Source organism: Rhincodon typus, unplaced genomic scaffold, assembly GCF_021869965.1.
Source record: "Rhincodon typus isolate 14 unplaced genomic scaffold, sRhiTyp1.1 hic_rhity00005066, whole genome shotgun sequence".
Lineage (NCBI taxonomy): Eukaryota > Metazoa > Chordata > Chondrichthyes > Orectolobiformes > Rhincodontidae > Rhincodon > Rhincodon typus.
The window spans coordinates 1-9,706 of record NW_025970704.1 but is presented as its reverse complement, the minus strand read 5'-3'; the positions used below and the strand labels follow the sequence as shown (position 1 = coordinate 9,706).

General features: G+C 50.8%; 1 long non-coding RNA gene across 1 annotated transcript; it reads right to left on the bottom strand.

Annotated features, from left to right (window-relative positions):
- Positions 1–2,349: 2,349 nt before the first annotated feature.
- LOC125482024 lies at positions 2,350–9,569 on the bottom strand. Its single transcript, XR_007261523.1, has 3 exons — positions 9,471–9,569; positions 5,153–5,251; positions 2,350–3,615 (listed from the first exon to the last, which is right to left on the bottom strand). It is a non-coding gene; the product is annotated as an uncharacterized LOC125482024 (long non-coding RNA).
- Positions 9,570–9,706: the final 137 nt, after the last annotated feature.

Genomic DNA, 9,706 nt, shown 5'->3' with positions numbered 1-9,706 from the left:
TGACAGAGAGACACTGATACAGTGAGACAGACAGAGGGGGAAACAGAGACACTGGCACAGAGAGACAGAGAGACACTGACATGGAGACAGACACTGAAGTGGAGATCCTGACACAGAGACGGAGACCCTGACAGAGAAAGACAATGACTCAGGGGCACAGAGAGACAGGGACAGAGAAACGCTGACAGAGACAGACTCGGATACACAGAGAGACAGCGAGACACTGGCACAGAGAGACAGGGACACAGTGACAGAGAGACACTGCCACGGAGAGATACTGACAGAGAGAGACACTGACAGAGAGACACTGCCACAGAGAGATACTGACAGAGAGACAGCGAAATGCTGACAGAGAGACACTGACAGAGAGAGAGAGAGAGAGACACAGTGACACAGAAAGACACTGACACGATGGAACACTGCTCCGCATTAACCCACATGAGTTAGAGTAGGCCATTCAGTCCCATCAGGAGCAGGGGTGGGGCCTTTGGCCCATCCAGTCTGCTCCACCATCCAATGGCTGATTTGATCCTCCTCATCTCCCACCCTCCTGCCTTTTGCCCCTGGTTTCCACTTCGTGATTAAAAACCTCTCTCTCTCTCTGTATCTTAGCCATGAATACCCTCAATGCCCCAGCCCTGACAGCCCGCCTCCTCCCTGCGGTAAAGAATCCCACAGACTCCCTCACCCCTCACAGAGAAGGAATTCCTCCCCATCTCTGTCTTCAACAGGTGACCCCCTTATTCTGAGATGATGCCCCTCTGGGTCCTAGACTCTCCCACACAAGGAGGTGGGGGGGGGAAGACACCCTCTCCATATCTCCCCCTGTCAGGTCCTCCCCCCACCCAGGATCTTGCACATTTCAATCGACTCGCCTCTCATTCTCCTAAACCCCAACGGGTACAGTCCCCAACCAACTCAACCGCCCCCTCCCTCATCAGACAGTCCCTCCGTCCCCGGGATCAGCTGAGCGAACCCTCTCTGGGCTGTCTCCGATGCCCAGTATATCTCTGCTTGGATACGGGGCCCCAAAACCATTTGCCATATTCCAGCTGGGGCCTGATACAGTTTAAGTGAAACCTCCGGGATTTTATACTACATTCTCTGTGAAATAATGTTCCATTCGCCTTCCCCACTCCCCGCTGAACTGGATCACCAGCTTCTTGTGATTGATGGACGAGGACATTCCCCAATCCTACTGCGCTGCGGCTTTCTCCAGTCTTTCCCGATTCAATTAATACTTAGCTCTTCTGTTCTTCCTTCCAAAGTGCAGTGTTATGGAGGGGGGGAATAGCTGAACCCCTCTGATAATAAAACTAAAACACAAGCCCCAATCTGTTATGATGGGGGTAGGGGTCCCCTCTAATAATTACCCCTCCCCGAAACAACCAGAAAAGCTCATCTTTTCCCTCGTGACCTGTTTAACGAGTGGTTAAGACAATCCCTGATCCCCACTTTACAAGTAACAAGAAACAATTTATTTATTTAACCCAACAATGAACAAAATAAGAGTTACCAACAAGCCAACAATTCCCCCCAGACTACTAACTACTCCCTAAATGAACTAAATTCTACTGGAATACTGTTCATTTAAAGACTTGTATAAAACCAATTAATAAGCCCACAACAAAAAAAAACTTAAATCTTTCCAAATTTCTGCAAGTGCCTTCCAGAAAGCTCCATCTGATCCCCCCCCCACCACCGATTTTCAAAAAATGCTCTCATCTTTAGACCTGCAATGACAAAATTAGTATTTCTTATGTAGGATTGCTCCAACATTGTCAACACCATCAGATTTAAATTCAGTTGGCTTTCTGTGTCGAGGTGCTTGGTTTAAATTAATTGGCCAAATTCAAACATGTCATCTTGGTAAAAATTGCTGCTTGGCTGTTCGATAGAAAAATGTTTCCATTCTGGCTCTCTCTGTGCACAGAACTTGCAAACTTCCAAGCACAGAGAAGGCACTTCTTTCCCCACGATCATTTTTAATCAACAAATTCTAACTTCCTGCCTTCCGATTCACAAGTACGCAACACAACTCCGTAACAGCGGAACCTCACATTTCTTAATATTGCATTCCAGCTTCCAGGAAATGAGTTTGCAGCAACGGTTTTTAAAAGCAGAGATAAGAAACAGGGTTTATGGCTGAACTGTTGGAAAGCAGACCCGGAGAAAACCTTAGACCTGTGCCGATGCTTGCCTAGCAACAGCCTCTGAACTAAAGCTGTTTGTCAAGGGCAAGTGCGGGCCAACATGCCATTCGCCTTCGCTATGACCCACTGAGGTTGGACACTAGTTTTCTGTCATTCATGAACAAGGATACACACAGACATATAACATTACTCGGTATTTTGCCAAGGAAGAGGTTGATCTGTTTAATAAACTCATATTTCTGTGTACAATAGATCCACATAAACGTTTGATGTTCATTTGTAAAATTCATAGAAACTCATTCAAATGTAACTTGCTGACTTGACTTTGACCATTTCAGTCTCACTCACACCTTGTATTGACCTGGGTGAAAATTTGTGCTGCCTTGTCTAAATAAATTGGCATTTCGGTGACTCAGACCAGGGCAAGTCTTAGGCAGAACACAGGGACCTAGGAGTGAAGGTGCATAGTTCCTTGAAAGTAGAGTCGCAGGTAGACAGGGCGGTGAAGAAGGTGTTTGGTACGGTTGCCTTCAGTGCGTCGAGTATAGGAGTTGGGAGGGTCATGTTGTGGCTGTACAGGGCATTGGTTAGGGCCACTTTTGGAATACTGCGTTCAGTTCTGGTTTCCCTGCTATAGAAAGGATGTTGTGAAGCTTGAAAGGGTTCAGAAAAGATTTACAAAGATGTTGCCAGGTGGAAGGAGTTGACTTACAAGGAGACGCTGAATAGGCTGGGGCTATTTTCCCTGAAGCGTCGGAGGCTGAGGGAGTGACCTTACAGGGTTATGTAAAATCATGAGGGTCATGGATAGGGTGAAAAGACAAGGTCTTTTCCCCCCAGGGTAAGGGACTCCCAAACCAGAGGGGCATAGGTTTAAGGTGAGAGGGGAAAAGGGACCTGCGGGGTAACCTTTTCACACTGAGGGTGGTGCGTGTATGGAATGAGCTGCCAGAGGAAGTGGGTGGGGGCTGGTACAATTATAACATTTAAGAGGCATCTGGATGGGGACATGGGTAGGAAGGGTTTAGAGGGATATGGGCCCAATGCTGGCAAATGGGACGAGATTAATTTAGGATATTTGGTTGACACAGACGAGTTGGACCGGAGGGCATACACCCGTGCTACGTGACTCCCAGATCCCTCTGCGCTGCGGCTATCCCCGTTTTAAATAATAGTCAGCTCCTCTGTTCTTCCTGCCGAAGTGCAGAATCTCGCATTCCTGAACCTTAAGACTGTTTCGTCATTAAACGTCCCAAGGGGTTTTATTGGCGAGGAGTCGATACAGATTCGAGTCCTGCCCCTCCCCCTCGCTGGACGAAGGTATCAGAGCAGGGGTGCGGAACATAAAATATATTTCGAAACGGTCTCGGGGCACTGTTAGCAGACAGCTCTCTCTCGCTTGGCATTCCAGGAGAGGGCCCTTTAGTCCCTCCAAGTGACCTCCACCTCGTCTGTCCTGAACCTGGCCGTAAAGAACAAGAGGAAGCCTCGTGAAACGTGGATCAAATCAGATGGCGCTGGGTCGGGAACGCGGACGACGGGATTTGGGTGTCCCCGCTACGCCAGCCACCGACAGTCAGTGTTGCAAATGGGTGATGTTGGAAGCCAATCGGGGATGTGGGAGCTCAGTGACCAGAGGATTGGAGAGCAGGAACAGCGGTTGTGATGGGGGGAGACCGAACCCCCCCCCCCCCCCCCCCCCCCCCCCCACCTTTGCGGGATTGTGCGCATGTGCGTGGTGTGGGGGCCCACCCCCCCCCTCCCCCGTATCTGAAGGGAAGTTGCTTCTGGCTACTGAGGGAGTGCAGCGAAGACGGATTCCCCCCCGCGACGGCAGGCCTGGGAGACGGATTGGGACCAGACAGGGGTCAACACAAGACAGACGTCCCCGATGACCAGGGTTGGGGGGTTGGATTTCCACGTGCACCACCAAGAGTGGCTCGGCAGCGGTGCTACTGATCGAGCTGGTCAGGTCCTAAAGGACGTAGCTGCTAGACTGGGTCTGCAGCAGGTGGTGAGGGAACCAACAAGAGGGAAAAACATACTTGACCCTCACCCTCCCCAATCTGCCAGCTGCAGATGTATCTGTCCGTGACAGTATCGGAGAGAGTGACCATCACACAGTCCTTGTGGAGACAAAGTCCCGCCTTCACATTGGGAACAACCTCCATCGTGTTGTGTGGCACTATCACCGTGCTAAATGGGGCAGGCTTCGCGCAGATCTAGCAACACAAGAGTGGGCATCCATGGGGCGCTGTGGGCCATCAACAGCAACAGAATTGTACTCCAACACAATCTGTAACCTCATGGCCCGGCATATCCCCCACTCAACCATTACCATCAGGCCAGGGGATCCACCCTGGTTCAATGGGCAGTGAAGGTGGTGTTTGGTACGCTTGGCTTTATTGGTCAGTGCATTGAGTACAGGAGTCGGGAGGGTCATGTTGTGGCTGTACAGGACATTGGTTAGGGCCGCTTTGGGAATACTGCGTTCAGTTCCGGTCTTCCTGCTATAGGGAGGATGTTGTGAAACTTGAAAGGGTTCAGAAAAGATTTACAAGGATGTTGGAGGGTTTGAGCTACGGGGAGAGGCTGGGGCTGTTTTCCCTGGAGCGTCGGAGGCTGAGGGGGTGACCTTATAGAGGCGTATAAAATCATGAGGGGCATGGATAGGGTAAATAGACAAGGTCTTTTCCCCCAGGGTTGAGGGGCATAGGTTTAAGATGAGAGAGGAAAGATTTAAAAGGGACCTGAGGGGTAACTTTTTCACACAGAGGGTGGTGCGTGTATGGAATGAGCTGCCAGACGAAGTGGGTGGGGGCTGGTACAGTTACAGCATTTAAAAAGCATCTGGATGGGGACATGGATAGGAAGCGTTTAGAGGGATATGGACCAAATGCTGGCAAATGGGGCTGGATTAATTTAGGATATCTGGGTCAGCACGGATGGGTTGGGCCGAAGGGTCTGTTTTAGTGCTGTACAGCTCTCAGACTCTGTACCTCTGTGTGATCCAGGAATCCTCCAGAGGTGTCACATGCCCTGCTCGGAACATCTCCCATCCAGCGTGGGCTATCATCGCTCCATTATCAATGCAGAATCTGTGAATGGGGAGAGCTAGGGTCAGCTGTGCTGTCACTCACAACCAGACTCTTACAAACAGTTCACATGGTCACACCGTTATAAATAAACACACACACACACATGGAACACACAAAGGCACACACCTACAGACATACACACAGACAGATGGTGGGGGGGAGAGAAAGAGAGCGCGAGCGGGGGGGGGGGGGGGGGAGGGGGGAGAGGGAGAGAGAGAGAGAGAGAGAGAGAGAGAGAGAGAGAGAGAAGGAAGGGGAGAAAGAGAGATGCACAGAGAGACATGGACACATGGGGACACGGAACACACAGGCACACACAGATAGAGGCAGACGGAGAGGGGGAGGGAGAGACATACACAGACATAGTGATACAGACAGACACACAGCCACCCCTCCACCTCCCCACTCCCACACACACACACATACATACAGATATACAGACACACGCAGACATACACGTACACAGACACACACACAAACAGAAAAACATATGGAGACACACACAGACCTCAGACACTCACACACAGACACAGACTTCAGATGGACAGATGTAGGGAGCGCGCGCGACACAGACAGAGACAACACACAGACACAGAAACTAGAAAGAGGAACAGGCCATTCGACCCCTCGATACTGCTGCCCTATTCAATAGGATCGGGGCTGATCCAACATTCCCCACGCCCACTTTCCCCGTGACCCTCGAGTCCCCGACTGATCAGGAATATCTCTGTCTCAGCCTTCAGTACCCACAGGGTCTCTGGCCCCCCCCACACATAGCTCTCAGAGGCAAGGAGTTCCCAAGACCCACAGAAACCCTGGGAGAGAAGAAATTCCTCCTTATCTCAGTCTGAAATTGGCACCCCCTTTGTTCTCAGACTGTGCCCCTCTGGCCCTAGACCGCTCCCCCACCCCCCCTCTCCACCCTGAGAGGGGATGGGGAAGCATCCTCCCAGTGTTGACCCTGTCGGGCTCCTGTATGTTTCACCTCTCGTTCTCCTAAACCCCAGCGAGGAGGCTCCTAGCCTATCTAACCCCTGCTCGTGAGACAGTCCCTCGGTACCCGGGGATCATCCCAGTGAACCGTCCCTGAGCCGCGCAACCCCCCCCCCCCCCACAACGAAACGATATCTTTCCCTTAAATAAGGGTGAAGCGAGACTGCTCGCAGCACTCCAGCTGTGCTCTCCCCCCAGCAGCCTGTAGAGTTGTAGTCAGACTCCCCTGACCCTTATATACTCCAATACCACCACCCCCCTTAAAATAAGGGCCTATGTTCCATTTCCATTCCCGATTCCCTGCTGTCACCCCTCCGGGTACTAGCTTGCTGCGTTCCACGCGCAATCTTGATCGATTGGGTCAATGGGCTGAGGAGTGGTAGACGGAGATAATTTGGATAATTGCAAGGTATTGGAATTTGGTAAAACAAACAAGGGCAGGACTTATACAATTACAAATAGGGCCCTGGATGGTGCTGTAGGACAGAGGGACTTGGGGTTCAGGTAGATAATTGTTTGAAGTCTGTGTCACAGGTAGACAGGGCGGGTAAGGAGGTGTTTAACACACTTTCCCTTCATCGCTCAGACCCTTTGAGTATCGGAGTTGGGGACGTCATGTTGAGGTTGTACAGGGATGTTTGGTGAGGCCTCTTCTGGAGAACTGTGTCCAGTTCTGGTCGTCCCCCCGTTATGGGAAGGACATTATTAAACTAGTGAGGGTTCGGGAGAGATTTACCAGGATGTTGCCACTAACAGAGGGCTTGAGCTACAAGGAAAGGCTCGGGCTACTTTCCCTGGAGCGTCGGATTCTGAGGGGTGACCTTAGAGAGGTTGGTAAAAGGATGAGGGGCATAGGTAAGGTGAATGTCGGGTGTACTTTACCCAGGTTGGGGGATTTCAAGACTAGGGGGCATATTTTTAAGGTGAGAGGAGAAGGATTTAGAAAGGACCTGAGGGGCAAATTTTTTTTTAAACACAGTTAATCATGTGTGGACCAAACTTCCTGAGGAAGTGGTGGGTGCAGGTACAGTTACAATGTTTAAAAAACATTCGGATAAGTACGTGGATAGGAAAGGTTTGGAGGGATATGGGCTGGGAGCAGGCAGATGGGACCGGTTTAGTTTGGGATTATGGGTCAGCACAGACTGATTGGGCCGAAGGGTCTGTTTCTGTGCTGTACGACATTACCCTCCCAGGCAGTGTGTTCCAGATTCCCCGGGGGGGGGGGAAAGACCTTGGCTATTTACCCTATCCATGCCCCTCATGATTTTATACACCTCTATAAGGTCACCCCCTCAGCCTCCGACGCTCCGGGGAAAACAGCCCCAGCCTCTCCCCGTAGCTCAAACCCTCCAACATCCTTGTAAATCTTTTCTGAACCCTTTCAAGTTTCACAACATCCTTCCTACAGTAGGGTGACCAGAATTGAACTATTGCAGAAAACACGGAGGCATGGGATTGAGGGTGATTTAGCGGTTTGGATCAGAAATTGGCTAGCTGTAAGAAGACAGAGGGTGGTGGTTGATGGGAAATGTTCATCCTGGAGTTCAGTTACTAGTGGTGTACCTCAAGGATCTGTTTTGGGGCCACTGCTGTTTGTCATTTTTATAAATGACCTGGATGAGGGCGTAGAAGGATGGGTTAGTAAATTTGCGGATGACACCAAAGTCGGTGGAGTTGTGGATAGTGCAGAAGGATGTTGTAGGTTACAGAGGGACATAGATAAGCTGCAGAGCTGGGCTGAGAGGTGGCAAATGGAGTTTAATGCGGAAAAGTGTGAGGTGATTCACTTTGGAAGGAGTAACAGGAATACAGAGTACTGGGCTAATGGTAAGATTCTTGGTAGTGTGGATGAGCAGAAAGATCTCGGTGTCCATGTGCATAGATCACTGAAAGTTGCCACCCAGGTTGATAGCGTTGTTAAGAAGGCTAACAGTATGTTACGTTTTATTGGTAGAGGGATTGAGTTTCGGAGCCATGAGGTCATGTTGCAGCTGTACAAAACTCTGGTGCGGCCGCACTTGGAGTATTGCGTACAGTTCTGGTCACCGCATTATAGGAAGGATGTGGAAGCATTGGAAAGGGTGCAGAGGAGATTTACCAGGATGTTGCCTGGTATGGAGGGAAGGTCTTATGAGGAAAGGCTGAGGGTTTTGAGGCTGTTTTCGTTAGAGAGAAGAAGGTTAAGAGGTGACTTCATAGAGACATACAAGATCATCAGAGGATTAGATAGGGTGGACAGTGGGAGCCTTTTTCCTCGGATGGTGATGGCTAGCACGAGGGGACATAGCTTTAAATTGAGGGGTGATAGATATAGGACAGATGTCAGAGGTAGGTTCTTTACTCAGAGAGTAGTAAGGGCGTGGAATGCCCTGCCTGCAAAAGTAGAAGACTCGCCCACTTTAAGGGCATTTAAATGGTCATTGGATAAACATATGGATGATAATGGAATAGTGTAGGTTAGATGGGCTTCAGATTGGTTTCACAGGTCGGCGCAACATCGAGGGCCGAAGGGCCTGTACTGCGCTGTAATGTTCTATGTTCTATGTAGTATTCCAAAAGTGGCCCTAACCAATACAGTCGCAACATGACCCTCCCAACTCCTAAACTCAATGCATTGACCAATAAAGGCAAGCGTACCAAATGCCTTCCTCACCGCCCCATCTATCTGCGACTCCACTTTCAAGAAACTATGTACCTGCTCCCCGCCAAGGTCTCTGTGTACAGCGACACTCCCCAGGACCTTACCATTAAGTGTATAAGCCCTGCCCTGATGCCCCTTTCCAAAATGCAGCGTCTCACGCTGATCTAAATCAAACTCCATCTGCCACTCCTCGGCTCATCTGATTGAGGTCCTGTTGCACTCCGAGGGTAACCTCCTTCCCTGGCCACTACCCCTCCAATTTCGGTGCCATCTGCAAACTCACTAACCGTCCCTAAAAGGTGTCTCTATGTTTCGGGGACACTCCCCAGGACCCTAACAATTTTTCTCTGCGTAAGTAAAACGTCGTTTCTGTTGTCTGCCCTTTCAAAATGAGCAGTTTTCCCCCCCACATTGTAATCCTTCGAGGGGGAGGTCCAATGGGTTTGGGGGAACGAGATGGTCGGGGGGGGAGGCTGAAAACGAGGGAACTGAGCTGGCCATTTTATTGGAGGGCGGAGCGGGCCCAAGATGCTGAAGGGCCTGCTGCTGCTATCCCCTGGCGAAGGCCGTATGGGGACTGACCTCTCATCTGTTGCGAAAAGTTTGGCTCCTCGGGCCTCGCACATCGATGCCATCATCTGCTGCAGCCGGAGGTTACCTGGGCGACAGACGACAAGTCGGCCAAAGTCGGGGAACGACCCCACCTCCTCCCACCACCACCAACACCCGGCACCCACCTTCCACCCCCTCAGAGCTGGGAAACAGCTCGCCGACCCCTCCGCAGTGCCCCCCACCCCGTGCCACAGGCAAATCCCCTC